This window comes from Plectropomus leopardus, chromosome 22 (genome assembly GCF_008729295.1).
Source record: "Plectropomus leopardus isolate mb chromosome 22, YSFRI_Pleo_2.0, whole genome shotgun sequence".
Lineage (NCBI taxonomy): Eukaryota > Metazoa > Chordata > Actinopteri > Perciformes > Serranidae > Plectropomus > Plectropomus leopardus.
The window spans coordinates 1,122,973-1,144,791 of NC_056484.1; the positions used below are offsets into that span (position 1 = coordinate 1,122,973).

General features: G+C 40.8%; 1 protein-coding gene across 1 annotated transcript in view; it reads right to left on the reverse strand.

Annotated features, from left to right (window-relative positions):
• Positions 1-2,837, reverse strand: part of celf2 (cugbp, Elav-like family member 2) — a 277,136-nt gene extending 274,299 nt beyond the window's left edge. The window contains exon 1 of the mRNA XM_042511588.1: positions 2,761-2,837. The gene's annotated coding sequence lies outside the window, so the exon portion shown is untranslated. The remainder of the gene's footprint in view (positions 1-2,760) is intronic.
• Between the last annotated feature and the right edge of the window lie 18,982 nt (positions 2,838-21,819).

The window sequence follows — 21,819 nt, forward strand, 5'->3', positions numbered from 1 at the left end:
AGGGTTTTTAGACATTTCTATGATTTTAACACATTTCTAGGACTCAAGGACATGTCTAGGATTTTAGCACGTTTTTAGAATTTTAAGGCATTTCTAGGAATTTAAGGACATTTGCAAGATTTAAGACATTTTTAGGACTTTAGGGCGTTTAAAGAATTTTAGAACTTTGCTGAGATTTGAGAAGGTTTCTAGGATTTTAGATTGTTTCTGGGTTATCAGGACAATTTTAAGGATTTTGGGACATTTCTCAGATTTTTGGACCTTTCTAGGGAATTTGGCACATTCCCAGGATTTTAAATTAATTAATATGATTTTGGACATCTCTAGGATTTCAGGACATTTCTTGGATTTGGAACATTTTTACGATTTAGGACATTTTTGGGATTTTAAAATGTTTCTATAAGATTTTAGGACGTTTGTAGGATTTTAGGACATTTTAAGAATTTAAGAACTTTTCTAGGATTTGAGGAAATTTCTAGGATTTTGGGGCATTTCTAGGATTTTAGGGCATTTCTGGGATTTTAGGACTTTAGTGGGATTTTAAGACATTTTTAGGATTGTGTGATGTTTCTGGGATTTTAAGGACATTTCTAGGATTTTAGGATGTTCTCAGATTCTATTTAGTTGCTTGAATTTCCAGGTTTTGATAAACAAGCTCTATTTTGATGCTGTTTTATGCACTCTGGCACCTTATGTATATTAAAGGTATTAAAAAATTGTGCTATTGTGGATTAGAGAATGGTTTGGGGGCCTTACAGCACCCTATCGGGGACCAGATTTGGCCCGTGGGCCTTAAATTGAGCACCACTGGCGTGGATTAAGATGGTCACGATGGTAAACATTATACCTGCTGCACAAATGTTAACGTGATCATTATGTTAGCAGGTGGACGTTAGCATTAAGCTCAAACACTGCTGTGTTTAAGTACAGCTGACGGAGCAGCTGTAAACTCTTAAACTCTCACTCATCACGCTGCAGTTACCGCTGATCTGAGTGGGTGAAATTATCTACAACCGCTGACACTGGCAACCTCTGTCTCTCTAATGACAATGTTATTGCTCCAGTTCCCCAAAATTAAGACCACATTTCCCATAAAGCCTGTTTCGTCTGCCCCTCCCTGTTAAATCTCCGCATTTAATAACCCAATTTCCCTTAATTTGCCAGAACAGAGGAAACACCACTGAAATAAACCTTACTAATAACCAGTTTAAATCTGAGGCGCATTTAAGCAACCTGTAGAAACCTATTTCATGCTAATTTAACTTTATTTTAAGTGGTTTATGTGTCACTTATGGATGTTCAAGGGGTGTTTATGTGCTTGTGATTAGTTTTGACATTTGTTAACCACCTAAAACAACTGTCTTTATCACTAACGCACGGCTTATTTCACACAGGACAATTTTTACCTCATTCACAACTGCTTGTTCTGTTCACTTAATTGTCCCATAAAAGGTCAGAATCTGCATTATCTGCAATTTTTATCCACTTATTTTTACATGTGTGAGCAAGGAGCAATCTATAAAAATCTCAAGAATGAGCTGTTATTGAAAGCTGTGAATTCAGCAGATCTGCTGAAGAGGACGGACACGCGGGAGGTGATTTCTCCATTAGTCTGTCACTTCTTCCAGCAGCTGTCAAAGCAAGAGACTCTGAAAGCTCCCGCTTCAGCACTAACTGTACGAGATGTGGACTGAGAACAGGTTCCACTTGAGAACCGGTTCCAAATTGTCCGATCAATCGCAATCACATCTCTGAACTTATCAATTCATTTTCTAGAAGCCAGCATGTTCTTCTGACAGTTGTAGCACCCAACAATGTAATAATTTCATGAAAATGTCATAAAAAACACAGTTAACTTTACTGAAAATATTAAGAAACTGTTATAAATATGTCATAAAAACAAATGATATGATGTAATGTAACAGACTCTTTTTTTTTCTACATTTTCCAAAAAAAAGAAGCATACTATTTTTATTACATTTAAGTAATTTTTTTGTTTGTTTTTTTAAATAACCCATTTAAAAGGGAAATCTTATACTGTCAGGACATTTTATTACATTAATGTTCAATTAATGGTTATTACATTATTAAGTATTATTACATTTTTGATCAAATTCTGTGCAAGTCCTTTTTTAATAATTTCAGAAAATGATCATGTTATTGGGTGCTGCAGTTGTGCATTAGCAAACAATGACATCAACCTTGTGCATCTGCACCTCTGTAAGCAACAGGAAGGACCAGATCCACACCAAAAACCTCATACGAGCACATCCTAACCCTTGAGAAAGGACTATCCTGACCCTGATCATTCAAGGTCAAATGCCAAAATCCAACCATCTTAGTACAAAGTGGTTTTGAGGTACAAATCGAGCAGCAGCAGTAAAGGTAGCAGATTGGAAGAAACGGTCCAAAAACGAGCTTCACAAAGAAAGATGGTGTCGCTTCAAGGCTGTGTAACACGACATATTTAGACCCGGACGCACCAAACTGACATCAAAGGATTGCATCGAACACATTGCAGAAGCCCACTTCACACAGACGTCACGCTGTAGAGCCGCTACTGAGTCCTTTCTTAACGCCTCCTTTGTGTTTTTATACAGAACCAAACGGCATCTTTCTGCTCCAGAAAGTGATTTAAAATACGGCGTAATCACAACAGGCATGACCGGTGTTTAAAACAGCAGCGTCACCCTCTCAGGTGACACATCAGAGCTTTATGAACAATAACAAAGGCGTAACATGTCAGTAAAAATCTCTTACCTTGTCTGATATATTTCGGCTGATCTCTGCTCAGAGGGGAAAGGAGCTCCTGGTCCTCATCATATTCCCAGTTTGTGAAGATTTGCCGCCACTGTTCTTGTTCACGTTGGCCGTGTGCTGTTATCTCAGTGTGTGTACTCAGTCTAATGATAAACACAGAAAGAGAGAGAGGCTAAGTGGATCAATATGCTGAAATTTGCGGTAAAGTGGTGGTAATTGGACAAAGTTGTGGGGCAAAATTCCCTAGCTGAATTTTTGTTATTTGTTGAAATCACAACATGGCAAAATCTGGATAATGGCGCTGGTACCAATAAAATTTTACCATTTCCCATCTCTTATAACTACATTTAGTACTCTAAACTCATTTCAAACCCATCCAGTCTTATACTAGGTATGTATTTAAGTTTGCGAATCATAAATATCAGTCCTATCAAGCCTTCCTTTACTCAAGAATCAAAGACTAATCCAATTAATATATTTTCATATTAAATTTCCCTGAGACCTAAGCCATTTTTTTTTAACAATTTTTGGTCCACCTGCTTTTATTGTGTAATAAAGCGTGTATAACATTAACCCCGTGATGCAAAGTCAAGCTATGAACATCATTGTTTTCAGGACAACCTGGGCTATAAGAATATTTGGTATCACTTAAATTTAAAAATAGTGATGGATATTAAGACAAAAGATTTATCTCACAGATTTTTACTGAAATAACCCACACAACAATACAGAACTAAGCTTTTTTTTTTTGTTCCTAAACAGTTCTCCTGTTTGCTGGGACTCAGAAAGTTAAAAAATAAACATTATAAGCTATGCAGTGTACAAACTTTTTATATTTATTCCAAAAATGTCCAAACACTTTTTTCCCACTGTTTGTGTGTGCCATTCTTGAAAGCAGTTTCTGTCTGCAATGTGACAGAGGGTCACGTCACATGATTTGCACGTCCAGCGAGTGGACTGAATGACCTAGAGTAACCTTTTACTGCGGGCACGCAGGAACCTCTGACTGGTTAAAAGATTTTTGCAAGAATTACTGGAAAACAAATATGGCTGTTATCATCAAAATTGGTGATTATAAATTATCGATTATGAATAAAATATCGACAAAAAGATTATCAATATTGGATCTGTTAATATGGATTTGTTGTATGAAGTCCCGGAAAGAAGCGCAAGTTCAAGCTGGATCCGGCTGGATAAGGACGCTCTTAAAAGCCTTGGAACAGCACGGAACAAAGTAAGGAGCTACGATGTATGGTTTAAACTTTATAAAATTAATAATAAACTATGCGCATCGTGGTCACATGATCTAAGAGTTAATTAGCATGAAAGGTCCCTATTGAGTCCAGGATCAGCCTGTAGAGGGGTTTCCATCACAGATTTTTCCAGATTTTCGTTAAAACACAATCGCAAGATGACTGCATTTCCATTGGGTGAATGTTATGTGACTTCTCTAATGATGTTACGCGACTTTCCTTCGCGATAACTTTCCAATAACCATGGTGATGGATGTCCAAAATATTGGTAGGTTTATTTCTATCGCAGCCACTCAATGAAGCCGATCTTATATCGCCGTGATTTCTTTGTCTCGTATAGTAGTTAAGAAGATCTCGGTCTCTTCCTCCGTCCACACGCTGAGCCATGTTTTGTAGAATGTCATGTGACTTTGTTGTACTTTTTCTTCTTCTTTGGGTTTAATAGCGGTTGGCATACATAAAGTTGCATTACCACAACCCGGTGTTGCACATCATATGATCTATAAAAACAAAAAAATGTTTTCCTTACAGTTTTGTGAAATACGGCTCTTATTAAACACAGGAAATACCACCTCATGCGAGTGTAACACTTACGATAAATGGGAGTTTTTTTTCTTCATTAGGTGTATTTTGTATTTGCAGTTTGATGGTAACCCGCCTGGTGAGTTGTTGTTCTTGGGCAAAAGAAAAATACTTCTTTAATAAATCTGTACGTCAGTTAAGAGCGGGCATTTAAGCACACTGACATGACAGCTATTTCCTCTCTGGACTGAATAAACCTCAGTGAGACCTGCCTTTACTTGAGAAGGAATTCCTGCTCCCTCTCTCTTTGTGTTTTCTGCCCTCTCTCTCCTCTAATACACACAGCACACAGTTGCGTCAGACACCCATAAATATCTCTGTGCCACAGAATGATGTATGAGCCTTTGACTTGTCAGCGTGCCATCTTGAACTAGAAAGAGCATAATACACACTCACACACACACATACACATTCATCTCTGACCCTCCTCGCCTCCCACAAGGCACACACACACACACACACACACACACACACACCGACATGTTTCATCAAGCCAGCGAACACCGCGCCGTCCTGCCCTTGGCCAGCCCCATGGCAACCTGGGAAATGGAGTGTGCTGGCTTGCGGTGACCTCTGCACCGGCAGCAAGCTGAGAACTACGTCTGCCGACTGACACCTCCGACTGGGGTGTGTGTGTTTCTATAAAAGTAATGAAAGATACATGCACTGAAAGGCTCATGAACAGATATTTTTGTAGTGTGTATCTCAGTGTAGTAACATCAATTTTTTGCCTTTTATCTGGAGCCACGTCGTGGTTGCAGGGGTCTGAGCGAGGTATTTCAACGTTTTCCAGCTCCTCCCGAGGCATTCCCAAGATGTATATAATCTCTTCAGTGTGTTGTGGGTCTACCCTGGGGTCTCCAACCAGTTGGACGTGCCCAGAAATCCTCCAAAGAAAGGTACCCTGGAGGCACCATGATCAGATGCCCAAACAGCCTCAGCTGGCTCCTCTCAAGGAGCCAGTTGCTCTCTCCAGCATCTGAGCTCCTTATCGTGTCTCGAAGGGTAAGCACAGAGGAAACTATACATCGACAACGTGATCTCATCCCTGTTTGTCATATTTTGATGCTCAGAGGCACATGGCTTTTTTATAATAGCACCTGATGCTGCTCATGTGAATAAGGAGGGGTAAGAGGTCAGGTTGAAACAACAAAACGGCTTGATTAGGAAATGTTTGTGTTTGATGTTGGTCATGTGAGTCAACTCTTGACTTTCATGCTCTGGGATGCCGTTACCGTGGTGAAATGAAGCAGAAGATGTTGTGATGTTTGGGATTATGATGCACCTGGTTATGTTTAGGCAAAAAAAGCACATGGCAACCAATGCCGGGAGGTCAACAAACACATGCTGGCATGGATGATTAAATTTAGGTAAAAGGGCACATGGTAAGGTGTAGAAAAAAACCATCATGTTCAGACGGGAAGTAAATATCGGACATTAAAGTCCAGGGTTTGTTGGACCCAGTCATCACCCTTCCTGCCTGCCACATAGGCACCTTTGTGCAGCTTATAGTGCTGCGTTAATCGAGCTTTTCAACCTGAAACTGTCCAGCGGTGTATCACGCTGCAGCGGCAAGTGGCGTCCATCCATCCACGGGCGTATAATGACACCATGAATGGCTCTGTCTAGCTGCGTTTCAGCTCACGCCATCCAGTGGTGTATCATGTGGATAGAAAGGTGGCTTTTGAATCTTTGGGTTGCTGTTGCAGCTCCTTTTGGGCTCTCTTATTCTGGATGCTCCTCTGCAACCAATTTGCTTTGGGAGAGCCTACAAGCTATCGCCCCTGACAACACGGCGCCCAGGGTCAACGGGATGCCCAAACTCTTCACCTTGATACGGTGGAAATTTCCAGAGGGGAATGTGGAAAAAGATACATCAAAAAAACTTAGAGAGAGAATAAAAACCTACACGGAAGGGAGACAGGTGCAGACACACACACACACACACACACACACACACACACACACACACACGCCCTGAACAAAGAGGTAGAGCAGTTATTGGTGACCGGCGCCCCGAGGCGAGGGTCCACAGATGGGGTTGGAGATTGTTTCCTCCCTGCGTTGAATCGGCAGGGCTTTAATTGGCTGCTGTTCTATCTGACCTCTGACCTTTTGGCACAAATGACCACGGCACCTGAGACGGAGAGAGATTTCCCATCAGGTATTGGTTGGTGAAAGGATTCCTGCCACTGATTTATGTTGTGGGATCAATGGGGGGGGGTACTTTCACAGCTTCTGACATTTTGGGATTTGGAAGGTCTTTTGCTACGATATTTATTGTTTTATTCCGGTTCATAAGTGCTGTATTTCAGTCTTGAATGCACTATATAAATGGGAGAAAACTTAAAAACAAAATTTATCAGAAATATTTTTTTGCTTGTATTCTGTTAGGAATAAGATTTTTAAGGTAACCCTTTATATTTCTGCAGAAATGTTGGCATGAAAACAGTGTCATTTAAAAATAGAGAATATTGGCTCATTGTGTCCTGCTACTGGCAGCTCTATCCTAAAAAACACTGATAGTGCTATCTGCCTTGAAAAACCCGTGTCAAAGCCTGGTTTAGACCCTCTGTGACTGGTTGCGTTATTTTATTCATGATATGAGTGAATCAGTGTGGTGCATAATGCTTTTTTAAGCTATTCACACAGAGAAAAGAGATGGAGAGGAAATTGGGTGAACTGCATGAAACAAAAACGCCAGGATAGAGAGAGGGGTTAGGAGGAGTGGGAGTGAGAGACAATGAAATACAGAGGAGGAAATGAGAGAGAAAGAGAGAGATAGAGAGAATAAATACACTGGATTTATGCAGGAAGCAATGAGGCCACCTCTCTCCGGTCGTGCACCAACGGAGGAAGTGAAAGTGAGGGCACTTCCTGTTAAAGTGTGCCCATCACTTTCATAACCCCCCGCATGTACAACAAGAACAAAACATTTAATAGAGCACAACAACATCGACCCAAAAAAAAGCTTTTAGTGCACTTTTGATCATGTTTTAGTGATATTCCAACACGTTCTCATCACAAGTCGCCACATGTTGCCACTTTGCAGTGGACTCCAGCGTCTATATATTACCTTTTAGGTATCCTCTGTCTTTACAATGATGCCAAACACATGGTGAGATGACGCGGCACATGTTTACATGACAACAGCACATGGCAACCAACGCCGGGACTTCAAAAAACGCACTGCTGGACGTTTCCAGGATTTTAGGTCATTCGGGTCGTAGTTTAGGACCTCTATCGTGTGTGTGGGGGATCCTCCACTGGCACGTTTTTTGATAAACAAAGCTTTATTTTGATGCTGTTTTGTGCTCTCTGACACCTTATGGAGACTAAAACTCCAAAAACAATTCTCAAGATTTGGCCCGTGGTCCAAAGTGGACTCACTATTGCACATCTTGTGAGACACAAAATAATTTAGTCCACTTTATCTGAAAGCAAACAAATACAGCGACTGAAAGCAAGCCCTTCCCCGTCTGTGCTGCAAGTCAAATTTTAAACTGAATAAAAAAAACCAGAAATAAATTATTGAAATCACGATGGTGTTTTTTCCCTACAGCTGTATTTTATTAGATATTATACTCTGCAATCAAAATTATTTTTCTAAAGTAATTAATAGATTCAACATGTGGAGACTTTTGGCCTGTTGTTGTGGTGATCTAACAGAAAAAATTACACAAAGCTGACAAAAATAAGCCCTCAGCAAGCTTGTAGTGGAGTGGGAGGTTGTAGACTGGAGCTAAAAACAAACTAACTAAGCTAACGGCATTAATGAGAGCCACGGATGTCATCATCTCTGGATGTGCGGTTTATAGACTCTGACTTCTTGCTTCTATCCAGTGGGCGGGAGAGAAAACAGCCTGCCAAGATATTGTTTCGTAACATTCGGCACCACTCCTGACAACCGTGAGCTGGTTTTACTGGCCGGAGAAAATCGTTGTTTCCCTGTCAGTCCCACAGCAACGCCATCCCACACACGCTCACCTCTGTGCAACCCGCCGCAGGGCCGAGCGAGGGGAGAGGGAGGAAGGACGGACGGGTGAGGGGAAGGAGGGCTCTGAAAAAACAAGTCTGACTGCAAAGGAGGAAAACCTTTGAGTGTTGTGTCATCGCTGCCAAAAAGTACAGCGGACTGCAGCTTCGGTCATCCAAATGTGTTTGCAATAAAGTTTGGAGAAAACACACAAACACACACAGCTGGAGTAACTGAAAGATCATCTGTTTCTCATTGTTGAGGAATCTTCTGAGTCGCCTCCAGCCCTCCTCCCTTTCAGAGCCCTCCTTCCCCTCACCCGTCCCCCCCTCCGTCCTCCCCTCTGCAGCTCGAACTGTAAACACACACTATGTTGGACAAACTCACAGCGTCAGGAAATAAACTTAAACTTGTCTCTGCAGGCTGATATTTTTGGATTTCTGATTTGTGCATCAAAATTTAACATCACACTGACAACCTTTATGCTAAAACCTAAAATAACCAAAATAATTACATGTTAATGCAGAATTGAGTGGAATCTGAAGAAAAAGTGGCATTACCGTCAGTTCCACTTAAATTAAAGGTGCCTATATAGCATTTATTGGCAATGTACACCATTAAAGGGATAGTTCACCCATAAATGAAATTCAGTCATCATCTAACTCATTCTCATGTAGACGGAAAGTTGGGTGAGTACGTGTTTAATTTTAGAATAAACATAATGGTGTGCCCTAAAAAACCATGTTTGTTACTAATGTAAGGTAACGTAGCATGACGTGAAGTGACTTAACATGACATAGTTTAATGTGACATGATGTAGCGTGACGTACATGACAGAGAAACGTGCCAGACGTGACTTGATGTAACAGCACGTGATGTAACGTCACGTGATGTAACGTCACGTGATGTAACGTCACGTGATGTAACGTCACGTGATGTAACGTCACGTAATGTGACATGATAGAGCATAACATGATGTAGCGTGACATGATGTAGTGTAACATAACGTGACATAACGAGACGTGACTTGATGTGATACAATGTAACGTGACATACAACATTATATGTTAGACGATTAAAATAACGTTGACATTGGGTTTTTCACTGGACACACAGCGATTTTCTCGAGTGAAAGTTCTGCCTTTGATTGACGCTCCAAACTTCAGAGGAATTTTTTGCTCTTTGCTTGACGTCGCCTGACCATAACTACGGGTTTTTACGGCTGTTTGTTCAAACAATCTGTGTGGTTGAATTTTGAAGAACAAAATCATATATTTTCCTCCAACGTGAGATCGCGTTTTAAGGTGTGGTCAGTGTGTTTGTCTGTTTGTCAGCAGGATTACGGAAAAACTACAGACCCAGTTTTCATGAAACTCTGTGGAAAGACAAAGCACGGAGGTGGATCCGTATCACGTGGCAGGTACCCAAAATGCTTTTAACATTTTGATTATCATGGCCATCTGCACTGTGTGAGTGCACTTTGAGTTTTATATGTTATTTTAACTACTTTATAATACGCTGTGAAGCATTCATTAACCATTTATACACCAGTAACGGATGCTCCATAAGAGGACACATGGTTGCGGATTCATGAATATTCCCTTATATGCATTACTTTTATTATTGAGAGCTCCAAAGCATTAATTAAATATCTGTTTACTGCTTATAGGATTACTGCTAAAGGGGGGATTAAAATTAAGTGAGTATCAGAGACAGTTATTGATCAAGCGCAGAACATACAGAATGAAACAAACTGCAAAGGTAACACTGTGTTTTAACCCCTCCTGTTCAGCCACAGCTCGGGTGTTTATCAGAGGGGGGGTGAGAGCGAGGGGGTCCGGAGCCGAGCTGTCAGGACCTTCTGGGTCAGAGCTCCACGGAGGAAAAACACAAACTCAGCTTTTGTGTTTTGCGAGTGCTGCATAATTGCATCATCAAACCATCAATACTCCCTCCACTGACAGACTGCATAAACAGCATTTTTCGGGGGGACTTGTCACACATGTTGTCTGTGTTAACAAGTCAAACAAGATGACATATGAGTGAATCAGCAACACTCCAGCATGTTACTGTCCGGCTGAAACACACATTTCAGGAGGGAGGTCTGAAAAATTTCCATTTCGTCTCCACGGCCACAACGTCTGAAGATTTCCAGAAATCAGGGAGACTCAACTCGCTTTGCTTTGGGGGACACTTTTGCAAAATGACAAGAGGACAGGCAGCAGGATTTTAAGACATTTCTCAGATTTTAGAACATTTCTTGGATTTTAATACATTTTTCTACATTTTTTACATTTCTAGGATTTCAGGACATTTCAACGATTTTAGGATGTTCCTCAAATTTTAGGACATTTCCAGGATTTCATGATGTTTGTAAAATTCTAGGATTTAACCATGTTTCTTAGATTTTAGGACATTTCCCGGATTTGAGGACGTTAAAGGATTTTCTGACGTTTCTAGGATTTTAGCATGTATCTCAGTTTGAAAATGTTTTTAGGACATTTTTAGGATTCTAGGACATATCTAGGATTTTAGGATGTTTGGATTTAGGGATGGTTTTTGGATTTTTTAAAAGGACATTTCTGGAATTTTTGGATGTTTTAAGGATTTTAAGAAGTCTTTAGGACATTGCTAGGATTTTAGGACATTAGGGTTTTAGCAAGGACCTCTGTTAGAGGTTGCAGGGATCCTCCGCTGGGACTTCTTCTGATCAACAAGCTCTATTTTGAAGCAGTTTTATGCACTCTGGCACCTTATAAATACTAAAAGCACAAAAACAATTCCCAGTGTCAATCACTTTATTATTTGTGAATTAGAAAATGTATGGGGGGCCGTCCGGCACACCACTGGGGGCCGGATTTGGCCCGCGGGCCGTAAGTTGAGTATAACTGCCTTAAGCCTTTACACGTGTTTACCGTGCATTCAAATCTATTCAACAAAGCTTTTCACCCCACCAGCATGGACTAAATCTGCCTTCACATGAAAGCAGAGCGAGAGAGGGAGAGAGACCCTCGGATGTTACAGGCATGCGCTGAGCTGCAGTGATCCATCCAAACCTTTTGAAGTTTATATCCTCCAAACATTTAGAGGGATCTATCGGGGGCTTCTTAACTCCCTCCAATAGTGTTTCAAGCGAAGTAAAGTCGTCTTGAGTTTGGAATCAACAGCAAAGACAGACGGAGTGATACGAGGAGGGGAAGAAGAGAAACAAGAAAGGAAAAATAAACGTGTAGCATCGTGTCGGGGCCTGTCTCTGTTTTGGTAAGCGAGGTCATGAGAAGAAGGTGAAGAGTACATCTGTCTCCTCCTTCACAGACAGTCTCTCCTCTGTCTTATCCCTCGCTCTGTTTTTAAAGCCGAGCTGTATCACATGATAAAAGTGCTGCTTTTAAGAGCTTTTACAAGTAAAAGAGAAGGACACAGTGTCTTGTTCTTTCTCAGCACTTTGCGTCCTTTCCCCTCCCCCTCCTTCGCTTGAGCAATCATATGGTTCTTTATGCATGCTTTCATTGCCCATATTAGATTTGCTGATAAAAAAAGAGGGAAAAATGAAAAGAATATTGCGGGCTAACCATTTTGACGTGGGTATTCAAATGCGCTCCCTGTGAAGTGTTGTGGAGAGAAATGAGGGCTGCTCTGAGGTCAGCTCCAATACGGTGGGCCCAGATCAACATAAAAGGGGAACCGGCTCCCCACGCCTGATCCGGAGTCAGTTCATCAAATATTAATGCTGCGCGTGGTATTCCTGGGAGCGTAGCCCGACCCGAATACAATTACAAGCAATAAACAGCAGTTCTGCTTTAATCACAAGAGCAACGTTTACATGATTAATGCAATATACTCCAATCTCATATCGCTGTTATGAGCTCAAGCTGAGAGCATAGGGCCAACGTTGTGATTATGCACATGATTATGTTGATTTTTTATATTACCTCTTTTCATTTGCCTTTATCGCGGACTCCAGGATTTTGAGTGCAGGTGACATGGCGTGGGTCTGCAGACGGAGCGCCCTGAAAGAGCTGAAACGCCGCCAGCTTGGAGATGAATTCAGGGCGAGTTTGAAGCCATTCCCAATTCTGTCTGTCTCTCTCGTCCTCCAACATTTCGACACAAAGGATATAAAATATGGCTCTCATTTATGATGTTCTCAATTTTCTGCTTTCTATAAAAGGCCCTCGTCCAAATCTCCATATCTCCAAATCTCCATTCAGCTAAAATATCCTCAAAGTGGATCAAGAAAAGGGTCAAGAAGAGGTGAGGAGCGATCAGTTCAGACAAGTTTTTCCGAATACTTTTATAAGTGCTCGCAAGCATGAGGGGAAACTATGACATTTACTGGCAAGGAAGAAGAGAGACAGCTGGACTGAGATCCTTATAGAGCAGTGGTACTCAACTGAGGGCCCGCAGGCCAAATCTGGCCTCCAGAACGGTGCTGAGTGGCCCTCCAACCATTTTCTAATTCAAGGAAATCTCCTGAAATCCGAGCAGCACCCTAAAATTCTAGAAATGTCCTAAAATCCTACAAAGATTTATGGGGCTGCTGCAACTGACTGAGTCATGTCAGTTTACAAAAGTGGCCCCAAAGCAAAGCAAGTTGAGTATAAAGGGTTTTCCTGAGCCGTATCAAAATGTAAATGAAGAAACCGAGAGAGTGAGAGAGAGACGGCAGCGGTGCGTCCACAGAGTCTGCAGACAGAAAACGAGCCCACTCCTGATTAGGCAAACACACTCCTGATTAGGCAGAATCAGTCAGCATCAGTGTGATTGGAGGTGGCGCTCTGAGAAGTGAGCAACAGTAAAGAGGCTCTCAACACTGATGGCTGGCCTGACTGCTACTTGACTCGCTGTGACAGACCTCCTGCCGCCAACCACCACACATACAGAGCGCAGACACCTACGCTCGGACCGTCCCAAACCCCAACACACGCATGCAGCAAGTCCTTTAATATAATGACAACATGCAGGCTGTCCATGCCCTCTAGAACAAAGCACAGATTCATAATCAGATATCCTGTTGGCACACCTCATGCAAACGTTCTCACTCTATCAAAGAGGCAATATTATTGGTTATCAGTGTTGCAGACAGAGGCTCGAGGGCTCCTGCCATATTGACTGTATGTTTAGAATATGTTTATGAGCTATTAAATGGCCATATTTCTTGTTTATTGCTGCGACTTGTATGAGCTGACTTTGTAATTAGGAGGTTAAAGGAAAAGTGGACACCGTATCAGTTTTTGTGTTTTCCTAAATTCAGATTTCTTGTAGCTACACATCAAGGCATTTCCAGCAGGCTTTGTGTGCCGCAAGTATGGGTGTATTTTAGCATTACATCGAGACCTTTCCAGTGGCGTTTGTGCCCCCAAACATTTATAGAGACACGTCACAGTGTTTCCAGCTACGTGTCCAACGCCATTTCCAGCAGCAGCTTCAGCGGACTCTGGGGCGGTGTCGACAGCGGTGTCGACAGCGGTGTCGACAGCGGTGTTTACAGCAGCATTTACAGCTGCACGCTGAGCTGCGTTTCCAGGGGTGTTTGCAGCGCAGTTTTCAGTGCCATTTCCGGGGGTATTTCCAGCAGCATTTCCAGCTGGGTTTCCAGCAGCATTTCTAGTGGCATTTCACCTGCGTTTCCAACAGCATTTCAAAGCAGAGTTCCAGCTGCAGCTGCAGCTGACTCTTTCTAGAGATGTTTACAGCGGCATTTCCAGCTGCGTTTCTGGTGGCTTTTCTAGTGGAGTTTCCGCTACATTTCCAACAGCATTTCAAGCTGCATTTCCAGTGAATTTTCCTGTGGCATTTCCAGCAGCACTTCCGGTGAGGTTCTGGTTGCATTTCTGGCGACGTTTCAGCTGTTTTTCCAACAGCATTTCAAGCTGCATTTCCAGTTAAATTTCTGGTGTTTCCAGTAGCATTTTCAGTGGAATTTCCAGTTGGAGTTTGCGTAGAATATAGCTGTTTTCAGCGGCATTTCCAGCAGAATTTCTCGCAGTGTTTCCAGAGACATTTTTCAGCTGCATTTGGATGTTTTAAGGTGACCAGTTACTGCATTTCCAGCAGCTTCTGTGGCAAAAACATGATCTTCTCCAAACCATTACCAACTATTACTGGGCCTAAACGTGACCACACGATAACCACAGCGTTGTTGAAATGTAAAGAATGTCAACAGCCTTTGTACAAGGTGAAGACAGCATTCTGAACACAGCAGTCAATGTAGCTGGAGCCCTCTGACCTGTAACCCTGATAAACACTAACACCTGTTAAATAGAGCGATGACATCTGGAAAGGGTGATTGGCAGGAAATTACCTTTCTTACAAAAGTTATATAGAAGAAAAGCTCATTTATGACGTGACACTGCTATAGTTATGGTCTGGAATGCACATTGTATTTTGTCGTTTATGTGTCGCCTTCAGTACAGCGATTACTTTCCAGTCCTGGTGACATAAAAGAGAGATTATCAGGCACATTTATGACTTTCCTGAACTACCATCATGATTCACAAGGAAACTGCTGATTGAAGGCTTGCTATCCTGTCCTTTTTCATCTTTTTTGGAAAGCAAAACTGTTCCATCTGAGCAGCCAAACACTCAGTTTGAAATATATCCACCCCCACCCCCTTGTCCTTTTGCAACTGTTGGTCTTATTTTTTCTCCCAGAGATGGAAAATACTTGGTTGACAAAAAGTTGTCAGAAAACATCTACAATCTATTTAGAGGTCGGTTTTTGTGGCACTATTTTGGAGTCAACTGACAGCACTGTAAATATGAAGTCACGTGATCTGAGTGGTTACTCATTCATTGGACAATTTTAGTGAGTCATCATCTTACACCATCAGGGCTTCTTGGATCCGTCGGGGGAAGTCAAATATTCTGGCCGAGTGATAGTTAGTCATGCAAAACTCAGCTGCGCTTGCAGGCTTCATTTTTCTTCTCCAGTGGTCAAACACACCTCACAATTCACATCGACTGAAAATGGACTTAATCTGTTTTAAAGAGCCACGGACAGTCAGATGTGCACTGAACCAAAACAGGAAGCCTCAGCTGCTTACAATTCCTGGAGGACATCTGCCTCGATTAGAAATGAAAGTGATGTAATCTGACCAAATATTTGTGTTCTGCTTAGACGAAGCTAAAATGTACTGATGTTTGGTCGACTGAGCTGTTCTCGTGGCTGATTGAAGATCAGGCATGAAAATGGTTTGTTGGTTTTAAATATAGGATTGTGCTTAAAAGGCATTAGGGCTGACAAAGAGGGGAATGATCCAAATAGCTTGTTAGTTTGCCACCAGGTTGTCAGTGTTGTGTTAATTGTTTTGCCATTGAGACGTAAATGGGCTTTAATTGTTAGTTCGATAATTGCGGGTGTTTTTAGGTAAAGCTTGATTTCCAGGGGTGCCAGCCATTAGGAATGAACTGTTTTGTAACTATCTACACTGGCCTATATTTCTGGGGACTTCAGGATGTTTGCTGGATTTCGGGACATTTCTAGGATTTTAGGACGTTATTAGGATTTCACACTTCTTGGATTTAAAAGTATTTCTAGGATTTACAACACTCAGAGAATTTGTAGGATTTAAGGACATTTCTACAATTTAAGGACGTTTCTTGGATTTTGGGACATCTTTCAGATTTAGGGGTATTTTTAGGATTTAGGATATTTCTAGTATTTTAGAACATTTCTAGGATTTTATGACATTTCTACAAATTTAGTAAGTTTCTATGATTTTAGAATGTTTCAAGGATTTTATAACATATCTCAGATACAAGTGCATTTTTAGGATTTTAAGACATTTCTAGGATTTTAGGATGTTTGTAGGATTTTGGACATTTCTCTGATTTAAGGGCATTTCCATGATTTACAATATTTCTAGGATTTTAGGATGCTGTAGTATTTTAGAACATTTTTTTCAAATTTAGGAACATTTTTAGGATTTTAAGACATTTCAGGGATGACTCGAATTTTGCAGTATTTCAAAACTTTTTTTTTTAAATTGTGAATTAGAAAATGGTCAGGGGGGCCACCTGGCACCCTATCAGGGGCCAGATTTGGCCCATGGACTGTAAGTTGAGTAACTATGGACTTTAGAGAAGATCATTTTGGGGATGAGTCTTAACTTTGGAATTCCAATTATTTCTATAAAGAGGTAGGATTTCTCCGTTAGTATCCAGAGATGTCATCAATAACATATCATATTATGCACTGCGGCCTGTTTGTTTGTTGTTGTCCTGGAAACATTACATCACTGTAACATTATAGCTTGGCCAACGATCCATAGAGAGAAGGAAGGTCCAAAACTAAGCAACAAGTATTGTTAGTTACATCACCTGCAGCTGTTTGAACAGATTTAGTTTGGATGTTTTTGAGAAATGTGCATGTAAATGTACTGAGCGAGATATTCTGTGAGAATAGATGGATGGTTTAAATGTCCGGAGGATGATAGTTGTGTTTTTAAGTCTCTAGTTTGAACGTAGGGCTGTGATGCACGCAGTGTGATGTGTACTGCAATTCATTTTTTTTAAATTTGTGAGGATTTTTAAAGTCTTCCCGTGTGTCCCCGGGCTAAGATACCTGAGCAGCTCTCTCTTCCTCCCTGCTGCCTACCGTTTTATCCTTTCATCCTCTCCTGTCCGTTTTCATCTTCTGTTGGAAAGGGAGACTGTGTTCCATCTAAACTGCCAAACATTCACTTTGAAATATATCCACCCCCTCCATCCAATCCATCCAAAATCCTCATGTATCTCTATTGCTCTGTTTTTCTCACCACCTTTTCCCTCCCTCTCCTTGTTTGGCTGTTGACTGGCTTCATTTCTCTGGCTGATTTTTCTCTGAGCTGTGGACGTGGAGATTTGTAAACGGGCTCTGATTCTGAACGTTGGCTCGCCGCCCGGTCATAAATCTCTCTCTGAGTTCGGGTCCAGACCTGGATCTCTCCGTGCAACCCTTCCTGCCCGCGGCGGAAGAAACCCATAAAACTCCCTGGCCTGTAAACCGTCCCGCTGCTGAAGACACATCTCCCCCTCTGTGCTTTTTTATGGCCACTTCTTCTCTTTGTACTGTATACAGGCCTTTCTGAGGCTGAGGGATGACTCGCTGTCGTGATAAACAATGGGATCATTAAGTGCAGTGAAAAAGCTGGATAACAGGTGCAGTGTGTCACTGAAAGGATGTCAAACGTTGGGCGCGTTCCCAGCCGAGCCTTAAGGGGAGATTGAGAAACATGTGACAACGACTTCCCTGAGCTTTAATAACTCTTCATTATACGCTGCTGAGTGCCCATTTCAGAAGTGGCAGTTTGATAAAATGTAAGACTCTGAAAATCACTTTACTTAATATTTTCTGCACCAAAACGGTCTTATCTCAAGTGTGAAGTCTGAATTTTTTTGCAAATGAGAAGTGACACAATTACTTCCTTTGTGCCCACAATTTAACGTAGGGAGAGGCCAGATCTCATGAACTACAGCAGTGATACTCAACTTACGGTCTGCGGGCTAAATCTGGCCCCTGATAGGGTGCCAAGTGCCCCCAAACCATTTTCTAATTCACAATAAAAATAGCGAGGGAATTGTTTTTGTACTTTTAGTATACAGTGTCAGAGTGCGACACCTCGTGCGACCTAAAATCCTAAAATCCGAGACACAAGCTTAAAAACTAAAGACGTTTTCACGTGAAAGGTTTCAAAGGTTGTTTTATAGATAATTAAAGTTGTGGTCATTTAAAGTTTGTGTAATGAAGGGCTTAATTACTTTTTAAAGAGTTTTTGTCAGTGGATCATAATGTATCGGGTATGAAATTATTCTGCAGATGTTCTGCTTCAAAATGACTGCAAAGTTTTCTTTTAATATCAGTTTTTGAGCCATGACAAAAGCCAAATGTGGCCTGTAACAGATAGTAAATACCTTTCACTCATCTGATACCTGATTTTTTTGACGACTTGTTGCCCCGACTAACTGCTGAAGAGGAGTCAGCGTTTAGTAACGTTATAAAACAGTCAACAAACCAGGTTTTACGACAGTTATGAATCGACGCAAAGACAAGAGTTCCTAGAGAAACACAGTGAGGCGCGTGCACACGAAATATTCAGCTGACGGCTCCAGAAGTTTGTGCGATTAGCTGCAGACATGATAAACTTCTGCTTTGTGGAGTTAATTAACTATTAATTAAAATTTTCTTGAATTTGCCCTCATATTTCCTCTTTCTCTTTTATATTAAGTATTCTGATTCAACCTGCCCTATCTTCAAAACAGCAACCTATATTATGGATCAATAATTAAAGTCTTTAATTAAAATAATAACATTATGTAAGAAGCTTTCTTCAGTGATGCTAGCGGCTCTGTGAGGCTGCACTCAGACACAGCGCCACTTTTAACTAAACGCTACCGTCAGCACGCTAACAAGTTTACAAAGACAAAACTGGTATCTAATTTATATTAGTTAACGCTTGAAATCGAGGCAAAATTCTTTCAAAAACCCGGGAAAATGCAATGAGCAACGAAAAAAAAAATTGCCAAAAAAAATTGCAAGAAATTACTAAAAAGTGTAAGAAAATTAGTTTTAAAAAATAAAAGATAAAAAGGGGGATGTGACTTGGAAAAGGTGTCTGAAAATGTAAAATATTTTTGTGACATAAATGTAATTATGAAATTATAAAATATAGTATGTATGTATACTAGTATGCTCTAGTTTTTTTTTTTAATTTTTGTGGAGAAAAATTACAATAAATTTGTAAATGGTGGTAAGAAAATGACCGTGAAAACTAGATAGATAGATAAATAAATAGATAGATAGATAACATTTTACATAATTTTAGCTTAAGTCTTTTGCTGATTTTTTAAGTAATTTTCTCCAACTATTTGTTATTTATTTATTTATTTATACAATCTTCTGGTTAGTTTTTGTGTCATTTCTCCTTCAGTTACTCATTGCCTACTTCTCATTTCTCTTTAAAAGAAATCAAGCCAATTTTCTCAGATCTCAAAGTGTGAAAAACACCGTTGTTAGTATGTGCTGCAGCCATAAAAGCTCTCACTCGTCTGTTACATGTTTAATCAAAATGTTTAAATGTGTGAAAGTGAGGACCGTTAATAATGAGCCTAAAACAGTGTAAACAAAACAGTGCTGCGCCCTCTTATTCAGTCCTTATGAGATTTGAAGTAGAATAAAAAAAAAAAAAAAAAAATAGACATAGACGCACGTTTCTATCTGCCTGCCGCCGCTTCCCCTCTGCATCCCGAAGACCGGCAATCAAGTGGGTAAACACACACACGCGCACGCACACACACACACACACACACACACACACACACACACACACACACAGACACACAGACACACAGACACACACACACACAGACACAACGGCTACAAGTGGCGGTGGATGTTTGTCCTTCTCCTCTCCTCCATCTCTCCCTCTATCGCTCCCTCCATCCAGGCTAATCTCCCATTAAAATGGCACTGACTCTGCGGGCTGTGTTTACCCCGGCGGATATGAAGTGTGTATTCATATTTTTTCAGCTTTTTTTTTTTTTAAACCAATGCCTTGTTGTTTGAAGTGCTAATTCTGTTGTTCTGCCTTTATCTTGTGATCAGAGGGCCTTCTAGTCTCTCACTTCACACCACTGGAGGGAAAGGAACAGTCCCAGGTGGAAGCTTTTCACTGGATTGTCCTGGTTTTTCTGCTGCGATAAAATAAAAATAAAAACCAGTTCTCCATTGTGTTCTGTTACAGCAAATCAAATGCTTTTTTCTTTTTTTTTTTTTACAGACTTTAGAGAACTTTTTACAGACCATTGCTCCATTCATTGTTGCACAACGGGTTTATATTTGCACCGAACACAAGATAAACAAGCTCTTTATTTGAGTTCATTTTGCAAACATGTCCGCGTTTAAAAATAAGTAGCAAGGGACAACTATTGTCTCAAACCTGTGGACCAAATCCAAGTCTGAAAAACTGAAAAACACAGCTTTATGCCTCCGTGCACCAGTCACGTTAGAGTTTACATCTGTGTCTATGAAAACATGGATGCCGAGTAACGGACAGAAAAAAGGTTTTCACAGAACATTATGACGTCACAGCTGACCTCTGACCTCTTGGATATCAAATACCATAACTTCCCTATATCCTATTAGACATCTATGTGAAATTTGAGTGGATCAGTTCTGGATTTATGGCCAAAAAATGTTTTATGAAGTTACCTTTAACCTTTGACCTTCAACCTAGGTGGTTTAGTCTTGAGTCCATGTGGACGTTTGAGGATACTCCCTCAAGGCGTTCCTCAGATATTACGTTTCAAAATTTAGATGGATGCAAGGTCACAGTTATCTTGACCTTTGAACAACAAATTTTCATCAGCTCATTGTTGTTTTTCTGCCAAACTTAAAAAAACTCCCTCACGGTGTTGGTGAGTCAAAGTGACCTTGACCTTTCATTACCAAAATCTAATCACATCATCCGTGAGTCCAGGTGGATGTTTGTGTTAAATTTACAGAAATTCCCTCAAGGTTTTCTTGCATTCAGAAGAATGAGATGGATGAGGTCACAGTGATCTTGACCTTTCACCACCAAAATCTAGTTACTTTATCCTTGATTCTACAGGAACGTTTGTGCCAAATTTGAAGCCATTCCCTCAAGGTGTTCTTGAGATACTGCATTCATAAGAATGAGAAAGATGAGATTAAAGTGTCCTCAACCTTTCACCTATGACCGAAAAAATCTAATCAGTTTGAGCCCAAGTAGATGTTTGTGCTAAATTCAAAGAAATTCCTTCAAGGCATTCTTGAGATATCGCATTCACAACAATGACACAGATGAGGTCAACGTGACCTTGACTTTTCACCATCAAAATCGAATCCCTTCATCCTTGATTCTTCTAGAACGTTTGTGCCAAATTTGAAGACGATCCCTTAAAGTGTTCTTCAGATAACGTGTTCATAAGTTCACTAAGAACAATGCTAAAAGACAGCTGGAAATTAAAGTAAGATTCCCACCAATTAGATTAAATATAAGACCAAGAAAAACCTTAAAAAACACAAAGCAGCAGCTGAAACAGCTGATCTCGTGTCACCTGTGACGTCCAAATAACTCTGCTGGGGTTGGAAAACATCACAGTTTGAAGTATGGCCATTTATACCTCAGCATGCTGTGAACACCCAGTGGAAATATAAATGAGTAAAAAATGCCACGGCTAAAGCTCGCAACACTGACGCCAATGGAAAAATGACACTACATGCATGTTTTTACTTGTGAGGTGAAA